Source organism: Nyctereutes procyonoides, unplaced genomic scaffold, assembly GCF_905146905.1.
Source record: "Nyctereutes procyonoides isolate TBG_1078 unplaced genomic scaffold, NYPRO_anot_genome, whole genome shotgun sequence".
NCBI lineage: Eukaryota > Metazoa > Chordata > Mammalia > Carnivora > Canidae > Nyctereutes > Nyctereutes procyonoides.
In genome coordinates, this window is record NW_026575140.1 from 89,626,206 (window position 1) to 89,631,923 (window position 5,718).

Below are 5,718 nucleotides of genomic sequence, written 5' to 3' on the forward strand. Positions count from 1 at the left end.
GGGAAGGGAGCTTTGTAAGATTATGAGAATTATGGGCAGTCAGGCATTTGAGGCTACCATTTTGAGCTACAAAGGATGTAGGGGTCTGGGACTTCAAAGACAAGGAAGAGATTTCAAAGGAAAATGAAAAAGAGTGTTTGGGCAACAAATTTTTGCTGGGCCACACAGAAAGAATGAACATAAAGAAGAATTTTAAGAACCAGACTTTGCTAAGGTCCTCCCTCTCACCACATTTTAGATCTTGCCGATTCATATTAGCATACAAACAACCATAATTATTTGTGGTAATATCTCCCTTTTTGAAGCAAGTCTTTTATCTAAATTCTTTTAGACATTTGAGGAGGTAAAAAGGAAAACATTCTGAGACCTCCAATTCTTAAAAATAATCAGCTTAAATTAATCGTCAGGTCAAAGAGACACACTTTGGGGTGTCAGATTTTACTTTCCTACAATAATTTCTGAAGTAATCAATAGTTTTACAAAAATATTGGGGAATATTAAAAAGCAGTGACCCAAATTATGTAGATACATTAGGAATACACCTCAAAAAGTTTAATTGAAAAAATACAGAATATTTTTATTAAAATATGTTGTTTGTTTTTGTCATGTTTTCCTTTGTTGTATTTATTATATTTCCTAAAGAACAACCAAACATTTGAAAGCCATAGCATAGCCAGTCAAGAAAGTTGATAATAATTGTGTATTCTTAGTACAGAAAAAGATTCACTTTATCTAATTAATGGAAGTCAATCCTGCTTAGTCATTGACTATCATAGGAATTATATATAACTCTAAATCCTGGTTTTGAAAATCACTCAGATGCAATTTCTAAAACACAGAACAACTTTGTGTCTTTTGCTCAGGTGGAATAAAAATGATGGGAAACTACACTAAAAATGACTCATATTCTTTTATTTAAATTATGCATGTAGAGTTGAGTCGACTCAGGAAGAATGGGTAAAAATGCATATTAGCCAAAGAAAATATTCAAGTTCAAGAGAAAACGTGAGAAATATTACAATAAAGAGAACAAATGGATAGGAAAGAATTTAGAATTTCTTTAGCATGTAATTATGTATCATTGTAAATTTCAGATGGAAAAATAATTTACAAATAGATAAATTAGAGAATATATGTCCTTTTCCACTTTAGGTAAATATATAAATATTTAGGTTAATATATATATTTAGTTAAAATATGTAATTAGTATATATATTCATTTAGGGTTTTTTTAGATTTTATTTTATTCATGAGAGACACACACAGAGAGAGAGAGAGGGGGGCAGAGACACAGGCAGAGGGAGAAGCAGGCTCCATGCAGGGAGCCCGATGTGGGACTCGATCCTGGTACCCCAGGATCACACTCTGGGCCGAAGGCAGCGCTAAACCGCTGAGGCACCCAGGCTGCACCTATTCATTTAGTTTATATGTATTTAGGTTAATTTCTATATATTCAATTTATATACATTTAGGCCTATTTTTATATATTTAGGTTTTATATAGTTATATATATATGTTAATGCGTGTATATATAGGTTAATTTACATTACGCTGCAGTATATTATATTCATGTATATGTTTGACTTTGTCCTCTTTTCTTATGTATATTTGATAAGGCTTATAAAAGAGAGATGAAAAACCATTCAACGGAAATAGAGTTTATTCTCATAAGACTGACGGATGACCCACAATTGCAAGTTGTGATTTTTGTGTTTTTATTTCTTTTTTTTTTTTAGTTTTTTTTTTTTTATTTATTTATGATAGTCACAGAGAGAGAGAGAGAGAGGCAGAGACACAGGCAGAGGGAGAAGCAGGCTCCATGCACGGGAAGCCCGACGTGGGATTCGATCCCGGGTCTCCAGGACCGCGCCCTGGGCCAAAGGCAGGCGCCAAACCGCTGCGCCACCCAGGGATCCCCGTGTTTTTATTTCTTAATTACACATTGAGCCTGATGGGGAACTTAACCATTATCCTCCTCACTCTGCTGGATCCTCACCTCAAGATGCCAATGTATTTCTTTCTCCGTAATTTCTCATTTTTAGAAATCATATTCACAACGGTATGTATTCCCTGATACTTGAAAACCATAGTGACTAAAGAACAAAACATTTCTTATAATAACTGTGTGGCTCAATTATTTTTTATTCTTTTACTGGGAGTTGCAGAGTTTTACCTTCTGGCTGCTATGTCCTATGACCGCTATGTTATCATCTGTAAACCCTTGCATTACCCAATCATTATGAACAGCAGAGTGTGCTATTGGCTTGTACTTTCTTCCTGGCTGACTGGATTCCTAATCGTCTTTCCCCCATTGCTCATGGGACTCAAGCTGGATTTCTGTGCTTCCAAAACGATTGATCACTTTATGTGTGAAACTTCCCCCATCCTGCAGATATCCTGCATAGACACACATGTCCTAGAATTGATGTTTTTCATCTTCGCTGTGGTGACACTTGTGGTCACATTGGTGTTAGTGGCTCTCTCCTATACTTGCATCATGAAGACCATTATGAAATTCCCTTCTGCACAGCAAAGGACCAAAGCTTTTTCCACTTGTACTTCCCATATGATTGTTGTCTCCATGATATATGGGAGCTGCATCTTTATGTATATTAAGCCATCTGCCAAAGAAAGGGTGACTGTATCCAAAGATGTAGCTTTGCTGTATACCTAAATTGCCCCTTTACTAAATCCCTTCATTTATACTCTAAGAAACCAGCAGGTGAAAGAAATCTTTTGGGATATGTTACAAAAAAGGTTGTGTTTTTCAAAAAAACAATTGTAATAATTGCTACAAATCACAACATTGTCATAAAAACAAAAAATCTTTCATTCATTTCTTTTTTAAAAAAGATTTTATTTATTTGAGATAGAGAGCGGGAACAGAGTGGGGGCCAGAGGGAGAGGGAGAAGCAGGCTCCCTGCTGATCAAGGAGTCCCATGCTGGGTTTGATCCCAGGACTCTGGGATCATGATCTGGGCCAAAGGCAGACACTCAATGAACTGAGTCACCAGGCGCCCTTATTTATTTCTTCTGATCATGTTTTTCTATTTCATTACTTATCTCATGTAGGACATTCTCTTGAAGAATCCTGCAGCTCAGTCTCACCCTCACATTTTATTCTTCCTAATGAAAACACCCTGCTACAATAACTAACTCTCTCAAGTCGGTAATGCAAGCTTTAAATAGCATTTTTTTAAATAATAAATTTATTTTTTATTGGTGTTCAATTTAAATAGCATTTTTATTGTATATTAGCTACTAGAAACCATGACTTTAAATAAAATATGCCTTTTATAAGTATAATTTGCTATATGTAATTTGTTAATTGATTAAACATATATTGTGTATCTCTCTCATTTCAGATGTTGCAAGGCTCTCAATCCTTATGCTTGGGAAGCTTGTCCCTAAGTAAGGAGACAAACACCTAACTCTAAGATTGATATATAGTGTATAATTAGTGTTGTCATAAAGGGATATTAAAATATGATAGGGCATACCGTATAGCTTCTAAGTAATTTTGGAGTTCTGGGAGGACTTTTAGAAGAAGGTAATAATTATATTGAGGCTAAAAATATACACAAGGAAAGAAGACTGAGTTATAAATGTATGCAAATAGCACAGAGGTGTTAGATAATGACATACATTTGGAGAATTCATATATCTAATGTTTTAAAAAGGGTTTTTGAGAGAGTCAGCCTGAATCCACTAAAGGTTTTCTTACAAATACAAAATGGAATACTGCACAGAATATATAAAAGTTTTGTGCCTCAGATTTTCCATACATAAAGTAGGAGAAAAAGTCTTTTAAAGTTTTTATTTTATTTATTTTAGAGAAAGTGTGTGGGAGGGAGGGAGGGGTGAGCAGGGGGAAAGGGAAGTGGACTCCTCACTGAGCCTGGAGCCCATGAGGGGCTTGATCTCAGGACACTGAGATCAGGATCTGAGCCAAAACCAAGAGTTGGATGCTTAACAGTTGAGCATCTGGGGACCCCTAAAGTAAGAGAAATTTAATCCACATCTCATAGTTCATTAAATATATGCTATTAAAACTGTTTAGCACTCAGTAAAAGGTATCACTTATTTTGAATGCTCAAAAATGTGGTTCAATTAGCACTTCATATGCTGTTATACAGATAGAGAAAACAAGCCTAGAGAAATTGAAGGGATCTGTATACCACAACTGCATTTTGGACTTAAACTTAGTATTTTAGTAATGTTGAAAGGTTTTGTGTAAGACTCACCTTGGTAGTCTTACAAATGTAGATTATATTATTCCTACTTCTTTCATTCCTATGTCTGGAATATAACCAATATACTCTATGTTACTAATCTGTTTTCTAAAATTGTAAAATAAATGCAATGTTTTCCATAGCAGCATAGTGTCAAATCATTACCTGATATAAGGTTTATTTGCCAAAATCTTTCTCTCAATTCCAGTTTGTTTTCTACCTAGCAAAATAATGTTAAGTCATTCTGACCTGAAGAAAAAATCCACAGATTCTTTTCCTTGGGCCACAATAGTGTAAGCCTCCATATTAAAAAATTCAGCAAACTTCCAGCCAGGAAAGATTTATTTCCTGTGTAGATATTCCACCCTTAATTTTGGTTTAGGGAAGTGATAGAACCATATCTTTCATCTACCTCATTTCTTTTTGTTCGTGGTAATTAGATTAATACTTCAATCTGTTTAGAAACCCTATGTAAATACATCTGACCTCAATTGCTTGTCACTGTTTTTAGAATTTGACAAACAAAAAAACTGACTTTGGTATTTTTATAGAAATTTTGGTCAAAAGGGAATTCTCATTTGACTTAGAAATTTGCAAGCAATTTTTTAAATTTATTACTAAAAATATGATTACATATTTTAAATCTAACTTTGTCTTCCTCTCAGAGAATTTTAAGAGGAAATAGATAAAACACCAAATAGAGACACAAATGATTTTGGCCCAAATAAGGGACAGATAGGGGAGAGAATGAGGCTTTGGAGATTAGTCAGGCCACATGAAAATTATGTCAGGAAAAATAGTCAATATTATTTTGAATACAAGCATTGAAGCACCCCACATTTCTTGCTTTATTTTACTCATGATCTCAGTAATATCACTAAAATGGTTCACTTCACTGAGAAAATCTCCATCTTTTTGGTCATTTGCATAAAAGCGTCTTTCACTTGTTTGTTTCTCAGTGTATATATGAAGGGATTCAACGTGGGGGCAACAGAGGTACTGAGCAGGGCTATCCCTTTATTTAAAGATACTCTGCATGGAGCCTGCTTCTCCCTCTGCCTGTGTCTCTGCCTCTCTCTCTGTGTTCTTGTGAATAAATAAATAAAATCTTTTAAAAAAATAAAAACAAAGAAATAGAAAAATTGTCATAATATTTTGACTTACATCTTCTATGGTTGCAATTTTTTGCAGTCTAGTTAGTTTACATTAAATTATATTACACCGTCAGGTGACTCATTCTTCTTGTTAAATGCATCTCCTTTCTGTTTATGCTCCTTATGATAGTATTATGCAAGTCAGATTTCAGCTGAGGACTCTTGGCCTTTTAAAAAACATGAACTTGACCTAAACATCTGACGCCCATGCACGCAGGGATTCAGTGCTTTCACCAAACTTCTGAAAACTCTTCAAGTTTGAAATCCTCATGACGACCTGTAGGTCTGCTTTTCCCTTTTTCCTGAAGACTTGTGTTTACTTTTGTCTCAC

The 5,718-nt window shown here is 34.7% G+C and overlaps 1 pseudogene; it reads left to right on the top strand.

The window, feature by feature from the left end:
* Window positions 1-1,631: 1,631 nt before the first annotated feature.
* Window positions 1,632-2,785, top strand: LOC129496734 (olfactory receptor 6C6-like; annotated as a pseudogene).
* The last annotated feature ends 2,933 nt before the right edge of the window (window positions 2,786-5,718 follow it).